The following is an 18994-nucleotide window of genomic DNA, read 5'->3' as shown; positions in this document are numbered from 1 at the left end:
GACAGTACCCTCTCCCTCCGACAACCGTATATCGTTATTTACAACACTGATCAGGGCATTAGAAAAAAAAGAGCTTCTCTATTCTCTAATGCACAATTATTAATGTCCTTTCCGGTGCAGCTTGCATAACATTTATTAGAGAGGGCGTCTCTATGAAAGGAGTCATCTACTCGTCTCTATGAAATATCAATAAGCCGCATATTTTTATTTTAATAGAATTCCTTAATTAGATATTACTGTGTGTTAATTGTTAAATTATCAGAAAATAAATACTTGAAAGATAACAATAACAAATTCTAACAACTTATATATGGTTCTGTACCAGAAACCAATGTTTAGTGAACAGTCAAAATCCCTTTGCCAATGAGACGTTTTTTTTTTTTTTTTTTTTTGGTATGTAATGAGACGTTTTCCTTTCGCACCTTTAAATATTGATTTCTCATCTCGACCGATGAATAATAATAAAAAAAACTTTAAATTTGAATATGAAAGTTGATCCACAAATAATAATTATAAGGTCAACGGTACCACATGACCAACGTTGCAACCTTCCACTTTGTCCAATTACTCCAACCCTCGTCTCCTCATCTCTTTCTCTGTCTCCTTCATGGGCTCACATTCATATCAATGCCTTCCACATTTCTCTATCTCCTCTTTTTCTTCTTCTATTTCCATGGCATTGCTGCTGATATTGAAGCACAAATCGAGTACATTTATCCAAACTTCAGTGCCTCTAACCTCTTCTACTTCGGCACGAATGGAGTCTTTCTCACCTCACGTAATGGCACCTTCCAAGCTGCCCTTTACAAACCAGGCACACAACAAACCAGTTACTACTTATCCGTTCTACACTCACCGACTCAGATGGTCGTGTGGACCGCTAACCGCAACATCCCGATGGACAGGACGAGCAACATCGAGCTAACAACTGAGGGTCTCTATGCAAACTACCCGAATGACAGTTCAAAGCTTTGGTCCACGCCACCATTGAAGGGCCCCGTTAAGGCACTACGTCTGCTTGAGAATGGAAATCTGGTGATTCTAGATGCAATGAATGGTTCTCTTTGGCAATCTTTCGACCACCCATCGGATGCTCTTGTCTCTGGTCAACTCCTTCCAGTCGGAGCTTATCTCGCTTCTTCGACCTCTGATACCGACTACACAGAATCTGATTATCGGCTTGAAGTTGTCCCAACAGATGCCATCTTAGAGTGGCTAGGGATACCTTACTGGCGCCTGTCAAATGATATGAATTCTGTCAAGGATACAGATGCAACTGTTGCATATTTAACCATCAATAATTCTGGCGTGTCTCTAGCCACATCTAGTGGAGGTGTTGTTTATCAGATCACCCTCCCGGCAGCTTCACTTCGCATCCTGAAACTTGGCTCAGACGGCCGTCTCCGCATAGCAAGTTTTGAAACGGCAAATTCATCAGTTGCACAAAGCAATGCATTTGTGGCTCCTAGCAGCACTTGCGACTTGCCACTATCATGTGGATCCCTCGGCCTTTGCTCCGGAAAAGGCAACTCCTCTAGCTGTTTTTGCCCTCCAAACTTCGCCGCCTCTACACATTCAAGTGGATGTTCACCGGTCAATGGCAACGTTATTGCTGCCAATAATTATTGCAGCGCGACAAATGATCCTGATACTTCCTATTTGTATCTAGGAAGTGGCATCACCTACTTTGGCAACAAATTCCGGAGCGCTGCCACCGTAGGAAAAAACAGATCCAATTGTGAAACCCTGTGCACTAGCAATTGCAGTTGCAGTGGGTACTTCTATGATACATCATCCCGATCTTGTTTCCTCCTTCAACAACCAATTGGTTCCTTGATCAGCACAAACTCATCTGAATCTGGGCTTAATTTAGGATATGTCAAGATTGTAAGCTCCGATGGAGGAATGAATCAACCCAATTCTTTGTCGCCCAAAATCTTGCCAATATTGTTACCATCAATTGCTGCATTCTTGGCAATGTTAATAGTATGTGCAATTGGGTTCGTATGGTGGCGAAGGAACCAAAAGAAAATACGGAAACCTAAGTCATCTCTTTCAAAAAACATGATCCATGGCCCCCCATCCAGGCCCGTCACTGACAGTGATTTCCTCTTCTCAGAAAATGATGATGATATAAGTGAGATACTACTACCGGGTCTCCCGACCCGGTTCAGTTTTGAGGAGCTAGAGGAAGTAACGAGCAATTTTCGAACCAAGATCGGGTCGGGTGGGTTTGGATCTGTGTACAAGGGTGAATTAGCTGACAGGAGCCTAGTGGCGGTTAAGAAGATAGAAGGTGTGGGTGTGCAAGGTAGGAAAGAGTTTTGTACAGAAATTGCAGTGATAGGCAACATTCATCACGTGAATTTGGTTCGGCTCCGGGGGTACTGCGCGCAGGGCTCGCACCGGCTTTTGGTCTATGAGTATATGAACTGTGGTTCGTTAGATCGATCCTTATTTCGACCTACAGGACCGCTACTAGAATGGGCTGACAGGATGCACGTCGCACTTGGGGCTGCCCGGGGACTTGCATACTTGCACTCAGGTTGCCAGCCAAAAATCATTCACTGTGACGTTAAGCCGGAGAACATTTTGCTAGATGACGAGGGCAAGACAACTCTGGTTAAAATTGCAGATTTTGGGCTAGCCAAGTTACTAACAGCAGAGCAATCTGGTTTGTTTACTACGATGCGAGGGACCCGTGGGTATTTGGCTCCTGAGTGGCTAAGCAACACCCCCATCTCAGATCGTACCGACGTGTATAGCTTCGGAATGGTTTTGCTGGAGATATTACGCGGAAGAAAGAACAGGAGTGAGCGTGTGACTGACAGTAACTCAAATATCTCAAGTACATCCACTGAATCAGTGAGTACCAAGAGCGAATACTTCCCGCTGATCGCATTGGAGATGTATGAGCAAAAGAGGTATGTAGATTTGGCAGACCCGAGACTCGAAGGGAGAGTAGAGGTGCATGAGTTAGAAAGGATGGTCAAAACAGCACTGTGTTGCTTGCATGAAGATCCAGGGTTGCGGCCAAGCATGACATCAGTTGCCGCAATGCTCGAAGGTACAATGGAAGCTTGGGAGCCGAGGGCTGAGGCCCTTGGATTTTTGAGAGTTTACGGGCGGGGATTCGTCGGTAATGCAATGGAGATAGATGACATGACAAACCGATTCGGAAGGTCGCACGATACCACTGCGACAAATAGCGGGTGGCCATCGTATATGTCGTCAAATCAGCTATCAGGGCCAAGGTAGCCGGTGCTGGAAATTGGAATTAGAAAGGAAGCACCCAATTGTCTTGCTTTGTGATTCTTCTTTTCTTTTTCATTTTTCATTTTTCTTTTTTCTTTTTTCTTTTTCTTTTTTGGGAAGGAGGAACTTGTATTTGATTTTGTGCAGCTAGGAGTTTTGGATTAATCAGAGGTGCATAGGTTTATTAAAAAAAATTCTTTTTATTTTTTTGGAGGGAGGAACTTGTTTATTTGAGTTTGTGCAGCTAGGAGAGATTTGGATGAAAAAGAGGTCCATAGCTTTGTTAAATTTTCTTTTAAATGGAAAACTGGAAATGAAGGAAAAAAATCTCCATAGATTTAATTTCAAAGTAGGTAGTCTTGCTCTGTCGCTAGAGGTAACTCAAAATTTGAATCTGAATTCGACCGAACTTATAAGTTGATAATTTTAGAGCTGTTTGCTTTTTATTAAATTGACTCAAATAACCAATTTAAACAGTTGAAATCGATATATTGTGCTAGCGATACGCGTTTACATATCAAATTAATAAAATTTTGAATTAATTTAATATAAAGTTAAACAGTAAAAATAAAAAATAAAGATCTATAAGAGAATTTTAATACGTTCATTTTTCATTATTTTTTTACATAAATTTTAGAGTTGTTTGCTTTTTTTATTAAATTGACTCAAATGACAAATTTAAATAGTTGAAATCAATATACTGTACTAGCTATGCATTTACATATCAAATTAATAAATTTTTGAATGAATTTAGTCTAAAGTTAAACAATAAAAAGAAGGATCTATAAGATAATTGTAATACGTTTAATTTTCATCATTTTTCTGACGGTATGACTTTATACTAAATTAATTTAAAATTTTATAAATTTTACATGTAATCACATTACTCGTGAAGTAGATCGATTTCAACAGTATGGATTCATCATTTGAAATTAATTTAATATGTTTTTGAATTAAGCACCAAGAAGCGTGGCGAGCTTAAGGATAACCTAGTTCTACTCTAATATTAAATTGAAAATTTTAAATATACCATACTCCCAAAAAAGATAAACCAAACAACCGCAATTTCTGAAAAATTCAAATTTTGATACGGCCGCATCCCGCAGGTACGACCACCCTTTTTTTTTCGGTTCAGATTGAACTGCATGAGAAGGAAAAAAAAGAAAGAAAGGTGACCGCATCCCCTAGATGCGGCCTGCAGAAAAGTGGCCCCATTTTGGGGATGAGGCCGTGTCAAAATTAAAAATTTTCAGAAAATGTGGTGGTTTGGTTTATTTTTTTTTGGGATTGTGGTATATTTAAATTTTTTTGGAATATTAAAGGTGTCAATGAATACGATACAGTTCAGATGGAGCATTTTCATTTGCATATACTCATTAAGAATTGACCTTAGCCATACCTTATCATTATCCATTAATAATTGACCTTATCAGTTAAAATTATCGGTTAACAAAATAATAACGAGCGAATAACGAATAATACCAATATAATAATTATATTTATTATTTTTTTTACAAATAGACCATCAAAACTCATTCGTTTGAAATATATCGCATAATAATATAAAAATCGAAATACAAATGTTCAATCAATTCCAATTAAATTAGTTAATCAAGAACATTCAAATCACAAAATTCTTTTTTTTTAATATACAATTTTTAACAAGACATGCAAATAAAAGTAATTGAAAAAAACTAGAGATATGCAATTACGTAATAAAGAAATTATGATTGGACCAATCAAACATTTATCATGCTTTGTTCATTATGCGTTCAATATTATATATGATTCGTAATTGAATGGCTGTGGCTAATTTGCTGCCGGCAGCATTTCTGCCGACAGTGCTGCCGCTGTTTTTTTTATTTTGTGATGTCCAAACAACAAATCCAAACCGTTAGATGTTTAATCTATATTATAATCTACTTGGAGACCAAATTTTACATTTTTTGGAATTTTTTTACTATATATTAAGCTGGTTTGAAAACCGCTGATTTCAATGCTGCAGAAATTTACTGAAATCAGCGGTTTTCAAACCAGCTTAATATATAGTAAAAAAATTCCAAAAAATGTAAAATTTGGTCTCCAAGTATATTATAATATAGATTAAACATCTAATGGTTTGGATTTGTTGTTTGGACATCACACGGCTAAATATAGCCCCGGCAGCACCTCTGCTGAAATGCTACCAGCAGCAATTTAGACAGACCCTAATTGAATATACATATATATAATTTTAATTTTTAATAATTACCTGTTACTATAAATAGCTCTTTCTCATTTATCTAATGAAAAAAATCTTTATCCATATACATATTCATATCCAATAAGTAAAACAGTTAAACAGTTAAAATAACGAAAAAAAAACCTTATACTCGTATTATTGAATACGATACAAGTCGGTAAACAGTTAAAAGGGTTTCATTGACACTCCTATCTAATATGAGTATTCAATAATATATGTTTGGAAGAGGGATAACTACTTTGTGCTATTCCTTTGTGATAAAACTTTCAAACAATTTAATTTTATCATGATAAACTTCCATGCAATTAACAAAATATGTCAAAGTTTATGTAGAGAAACGATATGGTTAGTCTTCCTTTTCTTTTTCTTTGCCGCTTTCAATACTATTCTCAATGAGCAATGTGTGTTAGATCGTGCATTATGCTGAAAAATACAATGCACACAAAGATATGTGCAAAGATCAGTTGTTGAGTGTAATATAGTGCAACAGAACTTGCTATGGGAAGTAGAAAACATAAAGAATAAATGAAGATCAATGAATGCAAATCCCAGCTCTGTTACTAATCCAAGCATCATTTGAAAATTTAGAAGCTACAATATATACTTTATTAAAAAAAAATCTTGAGAATGTAAAAGTATTTGCAGTTTTGTCTTCTAAACATATATAAACTAGTTTGTAAACATCTGTAAAAAAAAATCACAATTATTTTAAAATTAGGATATATATATTTGCTATTTGCTAGTATAAACTAATTTGTATCTTGATAAACATATGAAAATATTAAGAACTCTAAAAAAAAAAAAAGGTTACTGTAGCTGACCGCCCCAATGTTGAGTAGTTTGTTGTAAACAAAAAAAAAAAAAAAAACTAACCGCTCAAACGCGGGGTGGTTTAGTAAAAAAGCTGACTGCCCCATATTTGAGCGGTCATGGCAGTTTTAAAAATAATTTCAATGCAAAGCAGGTTTGATATTTTTTTAAATGTATTAATAAAAAAATTGGTGCACACTTTGCTAAATGTACGGATTTTTTTTGGCAGATCTGTATTTATTAGGAGAATGCGATATGCAGCGACCGTGCTAATTATCTAAATATTGAAATTTCGATATCATGAATTTAATAATTTTATTAATGCTATAGAAAAAAGAATCGGTCTAATTTGTAAGAACGTCAATGTTAAACTTTATTAATTGTAGGAATGCCAAGTGGTTTGAAATTTTGGATGTTCTTTATTTTTATTTTTGAACAAAGGGTTTATTTATTATTTTGAATTTCTGAATTTAAGTTGCACGGGAAAACCAGCTAACAACAAAATATATGCAAAAACAATGAAATGAACGCACCTATAATATTTAAATTAATTGAGAAAATTTCAACTTAATTTGATTATATAAGTTCGAGTGCGTATCTCCTGTGGTCTTGTAGGAATAGAATGAGTTGCAGGCAGTTCAAATTTGTACAAACATTTTTAAAATTTACAAGGTCCTTTTAAATTCATGCTATATTTAAACGGACGGTTCCGATGATCCAATCTCACTAGCTCTATATCTTACGTCACCTCGTTGGATCCAAATTCCATGTGTTCAGCATTAGAAATACGTATCGTGCTGTATTCTGACTAATCATGTTGCGACTTGGATAATGTCATGCAGTCATCAAGTTAAATTTTTTACTTACAATGACTAAATTCTGAAGAATGATCACGCCATATTAGTCATATTGTGTTTGATCATGTTTGTCACATTTGATCACATTTAGCTAATTTTTCATTATTTAAGTTAATTTATTAAGATTTATCATTCAATCAATATCTAGCAGTTCTTATCACACATAACTCACGTGACAACGTGTCATGTCATACTAATTTTCTAAAAAATGATCAAGTCACGAGAATCATCACAGTATATAATAAGTACACGTACTCTAATGCACCGTAACGAAACCATACCGTGCCGTAATATATCCGATCACATCGACATTTTTACTTCCCTACCTAGCACTCGAGCATACACACAAAATTTATGAAATAAAGATTTCAATTCTATTGGAATGGGGGTACGGGATGCCTCCATTAGCTATCTGAAACAGAGGATATGAAATTTTGGGGGCTTTGACAAAATGAAGGGGCCTCCAATTAAAGTATTGACACTTGGATGGGAAGTCGTGTAATTAAAGTGAGGCGGATTATACAATGATTCAGCAACCAAAACTAGTTGACTTGTAACAAGATCCTCTGTGGCATGTATCGAGCAGAATATAGTGCGAAGAGTCATTTTGAGACCCACATTATTTAATTTCTTGGGGCTTAATTTGTTTACTCTCGGCGTAGTTGTTAATCTAATGTAACACGACAAGTGTGCTTTGCATGACGCGGCAAAACTATCTGATCCGTGTCTGATCCGTTTGCACCTATACTGATAATATATAAGAAAACGACTGGAATGACATATTACAAGAGAAAATAGAAACTAGAAGTCCAATGTTTACATATATTGGGCAAATGATACATGTTGTTCTCATTTAAGAATTAATTTGAAATGTCGTCCTTTATTGGAAAATATTATCAAATAATCATGAATTTTAACATTACAAAAAATTGTGAATTAAGAACATAAATACTTTTTTTTTTTTCTGCAATCAAGAAGAATTTTAAACTGCAAGACAGATTGATGACATATTTTTTTTTATAGTTACTATTGCAAGATAGGCTAATGACACACTACCTGTTGGTATTGAGAGGATGCAACTTATCACAGTTGGGTTGCGCTATATGTACATTAACGGACACTGAGACATGGGTTCATTTACTGTGCCGTGACTAATACATCGTGACTTTGGTTTCATGTCGTGATATACCGTAACCAAGTTAATTTTTCACGTGTTATGCTATGTCGTGATCAAAATATCAAGGGATGGTCATGGTATGTGAATGGTCACACCGTGTGAGTCACGTTGTACCTAAATATACTGTGATCAAATGTGACTCGCGTGACATTTGATCATAATTTAGGTTAGTTTATTCAAAATTCACTATTTAATTAAGATCTAACAGTCATAATTACACATGACTCGTGTGCTGTGACTAGATCTTTCACGTGACGTGCTGTGCAGTTTCAAATTTTCAAAATATGATCATGGTACGGAAATAGTCACGACACGTGACATGTGGATCACAATACGAAAGCAACATGCATGTCATGCTCTTCCGTAACGAAGCCGGTTCGGCCATACCATTTTTACGACTCTAGCTAGCGACAATTGGGGCTAACTAGGAGGTAGAATTAAAATTTTGTATGAGTTAACATAACTGTAATATCACCGTTGTAAATATTTTTCTTATCAATATATTATTAATGGTACCTTGACAACTAATTTTTTTTTTTAAAAAGGAAATTTAAACATCGTTTTTTACTTGATAATTTATCTAAAGTAAGATTTTCTGGTGAGATATCGGACACAGAAAATGTCATCTTTGTTATTAAACTAAAAACTAATTCTAAATTATGAGAATTAAAATGAAATAGACAATTAACTCAATCCTCTTTAAATTTAAATTTAAGTAGCAACTTGCAGGCGAGACTACACAATGGGAATTATCAAAGAACCAGAATGCAATTATGCTTACCGGAGCAATGACCTCACTGTGTTATATAACTATTTATTTAATGAAGTTCAATTTAGTACCAAGGACCAAGTCGCGGTAGCGTACTAGCGTTCAGTTGTACTTCGATGATCTCTATATATTTTTACATGAGTTTTATAATGAATTAAGGAAGCGTCTAATTGTCCACAGTCTTTTGTTCATCATTTGTTCACAGTTTTGACTTGCGCGAATACTGTAAAATTACTTCTACATGTTGTATAATTATACAATATATCACATAAAATATATCAGTTAATCACAAAACATTCAACAACTATTTGAAGTGGTTCCATGATAGTTAGAAAAAGATTGCAACGAGAAAAGAAATGTACTTTCGGAAATTGCAGTTATAGAAAATTATTGGCAGTTAGAGTTAGTTATTAGCGGTTATTGGCAATTAGAGTTAGTTATTAGCGTATGCACTGGGTTGAATCTTGTATACTGTAAAATTGAATCTTGTATACAGTAAGATTTTCAATTGAATCTTGTATACTGTAAAATTTTCAAATACTATTGTAAATTTTCAAATAATACTGTAAATTTTCAAATAATACTGTAAATTTTCAATTGAATCTTGTATACTGTAAAATTTCTAAATCTAAACCATAAAATAATACCATGTATATTGTAAGATAAAATATAAAAATGCTACATTTCATCTTAAACTACAACCTGCAAAGAATCATGTATACTGTAAAATTTCAAAATATAAACCATAAAATAATACCATGTATACTGTAAAATTTCAAAATCTATACATACATCCATCATCTGTTCAACAAAAATCTGTTCACCACACAAAAAATATGTTCACCACACACAAAATCTGTTCACCACAATATTTGACTCTATTGATTCTTCAATTCCTACATCTCCCACAATATTGGGTTCGACATGTAAATCGATTTCTACAATCCTAATTTCTGCAACACTATTCACGTTTGAATTTTCACTTGTTAAATCTTCATTCAAATCAAAAGCCATTGGGGCAAAATTGTAAAAATCAATACTAAAAAATGTTAGACACAAAAAAAAATATAATGATGTACATCAAAATGTATTCATAACACTGTATTTGTATATCTTATATACTGTAAATTACTTAATATAAAATGTAACATACACATATCATAACAAATAATACAAAGTGCATATCAAAACATTACTTATATACTGTAAAATTTGTCACCTATACCGTAAACCAAACCCATTTATAACATTAAATGATATATATAACATTTAAAAAATAACAATATATATCATGTAAAACTGACTTGCGCCAATCCTGTAAAATTCCTAATTCAAAACTGTAACTTATGTAAAATAATATAATAACAATTTTTAAACATAAAGAAAAAGTGTCATTTCACTTGCACCAATACTGTAAAATTCATCATTCAATGCTGTAACTTAAATAACAGATCTTATAAAAAATGTCATTCAAATTTTCAAACATCCAGAAACTTTCAATATGCACCAATACTGTAAAATTAATCATTCAATGCTGTAATTTAAATAACAAATCCTACAAAAAATGTACTTCACATTTTTAAAATATCAAAATCGCAAATCTAAATTGGAAAATCACAAAATCGTAACATTTCAGAAATTTTTTTTTTCAAAATATTATAAATCTACAGAAAATTATAAGATTAAGTGTAACCTTGAGTATTTTTATTCATTTTTGTTCAAAAGGATTCGAAATCACTCTTTTTTGAATACATACCTAACTAGCTCTGATGGATGGGGCAGTAGTTCCTCTCTTGGAATAGGCATAAGAAATAAGTCCGCGGTTACCTGGCTTTTTGTGATAAAGAATTCTCCTTCCTCTTTTTGTGCTCGCTACACTACATTGGCCTGGGCCTTCCACTGGCTCGGGAAAGAAATATATCTGGTAGTCTACGGGGGGTTGGTTCTATGTAAGGTTCAAGGCATAAGGAAGTTTCGTCAGTCATACTATGCACTAGGAGAAGCAACGCAGAGTGGAACGGACGTGAGACGAGCAAAAAGGCGAGTGAAGAGTAGAGATGAGAAATCGGGAAAGAAATAGAAAAAAACTCAATCAAAGCGAAAGATAATTTGCGTCTTGAAATCTCGTGTGATCTCTCTGACAAGCCTACAAAATGGCAGCGATCAGAAGCTCGATGCTATTTCTCTCGAGATCAATCTCCGATTGGATTCAATCTCCGATTGGATTCAAAGAGAAGAGACCGATCTGATTCAAAGAGAAGAGAAGATGAGGCGATTAATTTTGAGAATTCTAATTTGAGGGATCGGGTGTTTAAATAGCAAGACGAAGTCGTTAGAAGAAGGTGGGGACCGACAGTTAGAATGAGATTGGATAAAGTTGTGGACAGATAGTGGACAAAATCCAGTGGACAGAAACATTTTCTCATGAATTAAAGCACATTAATATCAGAAGCCTTAGTTTAAGTTTATTGGTTGTAAGTTTTTTCCTTTTTCTTTTGTTAGAAATTGCCATAATAAAAAATAAATATTAATCAAATATTTTCAGTTGGGTGGAGCAAAGTGCACTACGTTGGGGTGCAAACGGGTCGGATATTACCTATCCGAATCCGGATCCGGATTTTTGTGGATTCAGATATTCAGATACGGATAGTTGTGGATTTGGATATGGATACGGATACATATATTTTCTATGTGGATTCAGATACGGATACGATTTGAGTTTTGAAATCGGATACAGATAATTATCCGAATCCATATGTTTTGGATTCCTGGATATCCGTTTCATGCCAGATTTGGCTGGAGTTTAAAATGAAAAATGGGGCCTGACCTCCTCCTTTACTCGAAGAGAAAACCGATAGAATTCTACATGTGTCACAACACCATTTTTTTTTGAGTAAAAATGAGGGTCTTGCCCACATTTATATTAAGAATAAGGATCCATTACACAAGGGTGGTAATCACCAAATAAAATAGCAATTGAGCTCAAAACAATTGAGCTACAGAAAAATAAAAGCTGAAAATACAAAAGCAGTAGTAAAGCATAATAAAACCAAGTTTTAGGGAAATCAAAAAGATGAAATTTTTCCTGTCTGGTACCAGCGACACACAATAGCCCTCTTGTCAGTATTCCTACTTAGCCAATTAAGCATTGTAGTCCCTTCTTTTCTTAATATTGTGTATGTCGCTGGTACCCTCAAGCGGTAGCCTTCTCTTGTCAGCATTTCTGCTTAGCCAAATAAGCATTTTAGTCCCTTCTTTCTTGATATTGTGTATGACGCTCCTAACAATACTGCACTTGAACTTATTATGCTCCTGTAACTCCTATGTTAACGCGTTTCTCTGTCTCGCTTTACTGGTAAGGCTCCATTGCTCCTGAATTTGTTGAAGTAACTTTGCGTTGTCATTGTTTGAGTCTCTACAAATTCGAGCACACCTTTCTCTCCATATTACGAACTGTGCTATCAAAAGGATTGATTTCTCATCCTTGCTCAGTTTCCGCCTTGTCAGTGCCTTCCTTTGATGGCTGCTGGGCATTGTGACTCCCATGGTCTCCGTTATTAGTGTGTAAACTGTCTTCACTGTGCTGCATTCTTCAAATAGATGCCGTACTGTTTCACAACCCGCTTTGCACATTATGCATCGATTTACCATCGTCCATCCTCTCCTCATAAGGTTGTCAATCGTCAGTATTCTGTTTTGTGTCATTAGCCATGCGAAAACCTGCATCCTTGGTGGTGCCTCTATCTTCCAAATTCTATTATTGTGTGTTTTGATTGTTGGTACGTGCTTGATGGATTGATAGAAGGATCGAACAGTAAATTGGCCGTGTGCTTCCCATTTCCATATTGCGCTGTCTGGTTCATCTGTGAGTTGTGCCCCTCTTTGATTTATGAGTTGTTGTAGCTGTAGCAGCTGTTCTGTTGCATCTTCCGATAAATTTGGTCTGAACAGGTTTGCGAGGTTTGCTACCTATAGTGTTGCTGCAACAGTTATCTCCTGTTCTATGGCATATGTGAAGAGGATTGGCAGTTGGTGGCGAAGAATTCTGTTACACTTAGGGGCACCGCTAATTAGCTCAAAAATTGAAAATAAATGCGATTGAAAGTAAATAGATGAGTTTAGAGAAATTTGACACGCGGGATGTTAACGGAGTTCGGAAATACAAAGGCCTACGTCTCCGGGGTGTCGCAACCTCTTTCTAGGGGCGCCTTTCTATTACCCAATATGAAAGGATTACAATTGTGAACCGTGAGCCCTTACAAAACGGGAAGTCACGGCCAACGAGAGATGAGCGCCGGCGAGCCCTTACAAACAAGGGAAGTCACACAAGCTACTCGAGAACAAGAGAAACACTCAATAGATCACTCTAACATAATCTAATTAGAGATTAGTGAAGTAGGTTTGAGGTTGCTTGAGGGATTTTGAAGTTTTAAGCTCTCACAACAATGGAGTAGGCTAAGCTCTCAGAAAATCGCTTTTAAAATGATTAGGGTCAGCTGAGGTCAGTGAGAAAGAAATCTCACTCATCTATTTATAGTGTCAGCTCAAAAATGAGCTATTTGACATAAAACGTTACCAACGTTTTATGAAACGTTACAACGTTTAATTCAAATGAGATTTTATGGTTTTAGTTTTCTGACAGCTCAACAAAATGTTATAACGTTTTCAAAACGTTTGTGTAACGTTTTTGTGAAGCTTTCGGACTTTTGAAGTCTCACAAAACGTTACCAACGTTTAGAAAACGTTACAACGTTTAAATTTGAAATTTCAATCTTTGGTACAGCTGTACTTAAAATTCTGACATCTATAAAACGTTACAACGTTTCATGTTGGTACTGTACAGCTGTGCTTTAGTAGCTCTGTAGCTATTCAACGTTACAACGTTTGTATAACGTTATAACGTTGTAATTTGTTTCTTCTTTTGATCAGTTTGTTGTTTCTGACCAATATAAAACGTTATAACGTTTTGAAAACGTTACCAACGTTTTATCCCATTTTAATCAACCTCACACATACTTTACCAAGTTTCTGATTTTACAATTTGTATTCTTGATAAAATTCTTCGTGATTTCTTCAGTCCAAGCATATTATACTGCAGTTCTTACTCTTATTGGACCTACATATTCTCAAAATAGAAGAAATCGTAAAATTCAATAATTGTATATTTTTGCAAATTAGTCAAATAGCCGTAAAAGATTATTGTACGAACAACAAATTCCTGTACCCCAGTCATGCCACCAGAAGAGTATAGTATTCCCTTTGCCAAACATACGCAACAGGGACATATCCATAAAACTGTAGGTGTCTTTTAGTGTTACTGAGAAGAAGTGTGTTTTTGGAGTAGGGTATAGAATCAGGTTTGTCTCACAGAAGATTGTTTTCCACATTCTCATTTCTGGATTGACCCATTGCCAATACCATTTGGCCAACATGGCAGTATTGAATATTTTTAAATCTGTTACCCCCATGCCTCCAAGTTGCCTGGGTGTGCAAACTTTTTCCCAGTTTATCAGACTAATCTTACCCTCTTGTCTAGTGCCATGCCATAAAAAGTTCCTTCTTATTTTGTTAATGTCTTGTATGACCCATGCTGGGATTTTAAGACATGTCATGTAATAAGTTGGAAGTGCTGAGAGAACTGCTTTGAGTAGAACGAGTCTTCATGCTATTGATAAATGAGTGGCTGTCCATCCTTCCAACCGCTTGCTAAACTTGTGAATCAGTGGCAGGTATGCTGTCTTTGGTAGTGCTTTGTTTGAAAGAGGAAGGCCAAGATAAGTGAAAGGGAATTCTCCCACTTTGCATCCCATGGTTGCTGCCAATTCCTCACTTTCTTGCGAGGTGATTGTTGTTGTGAGTAATTCTGACTTGTGTAGATTTACCGCTAATCCTGATATGTTTTGGAATGCTATGAGAGCAATTTTAATAATCTGAACCTGCCTCATTTCTGGTTTGATGAAAAACAAAGCATCGTCTGCATATAATAGACACGACCTCATGTTGAGGAAAGGTAGTCTGATAGCGCCATTTGCTAGGAGTTTAGAGAACCATCTATTTATGAAATCCATCGCGATTATGAATAGAAATGGCGATAGCGGGTCGCCTTGCCTGACACCACGCCTTAAGATGATTTTTTTACCCGCTAACCCATTTATCAATATCTGTGAGGTCCCTGTTAGAACTGAGTTTCTGATCCAAGTTAACTAGATTTGGGGGAAGTTCAAATTGCGCAGGACCTCTATCAGATAATCCCAACTCACTGTATCGAATGCCTTGTGCACATCTGCTTTGAATATTGCCAAGGGTAGTTTGTTTTGGTGGGAATGGTGTAGTATGTGTTGCGCATATATGAATCCTTCCGCTATCTGCCTGCCTTTTATGAATCCTGTCTGAGTATCCTTGATGAGGTGAGCTATATGTTGCTGCAGTCTATTTGCCAATATTTTCGATATGATTCTTTGTATTCCGTGAATAAGACTAATAGGTCTGTAGTCTTGTGGATGGGTGGCTGATTCCTTCTTTGACAGGAGGATAATGAATGATGTGTTCAATGGGTGTAAGGTTGTGTCTGTTGTTGTTACATGGTTGAGAACTGCATGTATGTCTCTACTTATCAAGTCTTGATACTTGATGTATAATTCACCCGTGAACCCGTCCGGACCCGGACTCTTGTTTCTTGGCCATTCCTGTATGACTTTTTGTACTTCTGATAATGTAATCGGTTCCCTTAGGTCTAAGAGATTGTGATTTTGGTTGCCGTATAGGTTGTGCCAGCAGATGGGAGGTGTAGGTGCTGATGCAGCTCCCATTAAATCTTTGTAAAAATGGAAGAATGCTTGTGCCTTTGCTTTTTGATCCGAATACGTGCGACCGTTCCAATCAATCTGCATGATTGTGTTGATTCTTTTTGAGCTAGAGGCAAGGGCGTGGAAGTAGCGTGTGTTCTTGTGACCTTGCATTTCCCATTTGACCTTTGCTCTTTGCTTCCATATATCTTCTTCCAGTGTTGACAATTCTGTGTATCTTTTTTTAATCAGACAAGCTATGAACTTTTCCAGTGCCGTTGCTGCTCTTATTTCTTTGACTTTCTCCAACCATCCAAGGTAGTCTCTGCACACTTGGATTTGCACTTTGATCGATCCCACCTTCATGGCTGCCCATTGCTTTATCACTTTCTGGAGTGATTTGAATTTCTCATGTAGTTGCATTGGCGTGTTTGCTTCCCCTGATTCCTCCCATTGCCTCTGCACTATTGTGTCCAGCTCTTGAAAACGAAGCCAGCAGTTTTCAAATCGGAATAAATTTGTCTTTGAGAATTGTGTCTGTGCCGTGTATAAGATGGGGCAATGGTTTGATGAGGTATTAGCCAATGCTTGCTGCCTTGAGTTTGGGAATTTTGAGTTCCAGTCAGTGGAGATTAAGAAACGATCTAATCTTGCCATTGACGGTGATTCTCTTTCATTAGCCCATGTGAAGCACCTTCCTTCCAAGGAGATGTTGAGTAACCCTAGGTCACTGATCAGTCTTGCAAAACTAAGCGTGCCTCTCCAATCCGATTGCGGATTGCTTCTTTCTTCATTGCTAGCCGTGATATTAAAATCCCCGCTCAATATCCATGGTTGGCCATTGACCGGTTTGATTTGTGTTAATTCTTCAAAGAATGCTCTTCTGTCAGTTCTTGTAGAAGGGCCATATATGCCACTGAACAGGAATGTGAATGAATCCATGTTATTTTTGAGAACCACTGACAGCGTGTAGTTTGTTCTTATGACATCCATCAATGTGAATTTTCTCGCGGGCCAAGCAATCATTATGCCCCCCCTTGTGCCTACTGAATCGAGTGTTTGGAATTGATCAAGATGCCTTCCACAAATTTCTCTTGCCATGCCTACTGTCATTTGATCCAGTTTTGTTTCTTGCAAGCACAATATGTGTGGTTTTTCTAATAGAACCGTTTGCCTTATTGCCAATCTCTTGTCTCTTGCATTTAACCCCCTAACATTCCAAGTAATAAATCTGTGTTTGATTTTATTATTCATTTAAAATGTTTGGGCTTCTGAATGTGTTGCATGAGGATGAGTACTGTGTGTGATAACATGAACATAGCACAAGAGAACACATAGCCAACGCACAAGAGAACCCATAATAATAATAACATAGCATATCACTTGACTTCCTTACATAGATCCAAAACACAGTGCCTGCTCTTCTCACAGGAACCACTTCAAGTGGCACAAAGTACCCTAACCTAAATCCCCTACAGTACCTGACTTGCATATCCTTGCAATCACTACTTTTGACTAAACAAAAAGTAAATAATATAAGTGGAAGGGCCCTATCTGCCCAATACAAAATATACTCATACATGATACCAAAAAGTAACCTCTCTTCTTCCCCCTGACTCTTGATTTTTTTAGACATTATCAATTTCTTGAGCAACTGGCACAGTGGATACCAGTTGTTCCATCTTGCCTTCCATGGCCGCATCTACCGTAATTCCAGCCGTCACCACCACCATCTCTGCTTGAGTAGAAGTCAGCGGCTTCATTGATTGCAGGTAGCTGTCTTTGGGTTTTGTGAAGTGTTTCTTTCTCTCCTTGTTGACCTTCTGAGCACTGAAGTTGAGAGAGTCCTTAAGTTTTGCTGCCTTGTCCATTGCCGTGACATACACTCCCTTGTTTTTTGCACTCAAACGCGGGCTCCTCCTTGCCTGTTCTGGTTCTGGTGCTGTAAAATCTTCAAAGCCTGGTGGGGGCCCGTTGGTTACATCTGTTATTGTAATTTCGTCTTCAGTGTAGTGGTTCCCCAGTGGCGGCCCATTAATCTTTACCGGCTTTGGGAGCCCGAGGTTACTTTCATCCTGTGCCGCAGCCCATCTTTCGAATCCAGGAGGGTATTTCGCCTCCCATTCTCCTACTCGGGCATGGTGTGTTGTGTCAGTTTCCTCCCCCTCCTTTTGAGGCCCTAGGATCTGCGCTATCTGCTTGCCCTCGCGCCTTTCTCCTTGTGGCCCGAGCTGAGAGTGTGTTATTCCTGTATAAAAATACCCTGCTTTCTCGTTGCATACAGCAAATGCAGAGAGATTCCAGCTGGGAACATTTAAAATTCTGTACTTTACCTTGTCTCCACTCAATAGCAAAGTTCCCTCCAATTGCCATTTAATACCTGAGATATGTTGCATCATCCTACCTGCTGCTGTTGGTGTGGTTGATGGCTGGCCCCTTCTCAAAATTCGGACCCCCGCCATGCTGCTCGGTGCCTCATTGTTTGTTGGATTTGGTGTTATCTTTTCCATTGGTACTGTTTCCTCTGGTACCAACACCCAACGTAGTTCTGGTATCGGTACATCCAGTTTGGGAACCCAAGTCTGTGTAGGTTTTGCCCAGGTTTGGCTGTTTTCTGCTGCCCATGGGTGGTCATTGGATGCCCCACTGCTTTCTGATGAGGAATGTGGTGCCGGGGGCGGTGGATGTGCTACCCGCCTATGCCTCTGGTACGGTGCGTACCTCACCCGTGGTGGTTGTGTTCGGTTAGGCGGCACTGGTGGTGGAAAATAGCCCTCCTGCTCAATTCTCCACCCCAGTAGCAAGACCCTAACTTTTTTGGTGGAATCCCCACATCGCACCCTCAAATGTTTTGGAATTTTCCTTGGATTCCCCGTGTTCATGTACAAGGTGATATGTTCGAACTGACCAGCTGGTAACCCGTAGGGCATGGTATAATTTATAGTTCCTACCCTTGCCATCACCCTGTGGAGCTCTTCATCATTCCACAGGTTTAATGGTAGACCTATGATCTTGACCCACGCCTGATATTCATTAGGCCAGAATGTCATACTTGTGGCAGTGGTCCAGCGTGCCATGGTAATTCTGACCCCTGCTAAA

The 18994-nt window shown here is 37.2% G+C and overlaps 1 pseudogene across 1 annotated transcript; it reads left to right on the top strand.

Annotated features, from left to right (window-relative positions):
* Positions 1-606: 606 nt before the first annotated feature.
* Positions 607-3576, top strand: LOC144553522 (G-type lectin S-receptor-like serine/threonine-protein kinase At5g35370 pseudogene; annotated as a pseudogene). Its single transcript, XR_013511386.1, has one exon. The product of XR_013511386.1 is annotated as a G-type lectin S-receptor-like serine/threonine-protein kinase At5g35370 pseudogene (transcript).
* Positions 3577-18994: the final 15418 nt, after the last annotated feature.

The sequence above is a fragment of the Carex rostrata genome, chromosome 4 (assembly GCF_964058835.1).
Source record: "Carex rostrata chromosome 4, lpCarRost1.2, whole genome shotgun sequence".
Classification (NCBI taxonomy): Eukaryota; Viridiplantae; Streptophyta; class Magnoliopsida; order Poales; family Cyperaceae; genus Carex; species Carex rostrata.
This window is presented reverse-complemented; position numbering and strand designations above follow the sequence as displayed.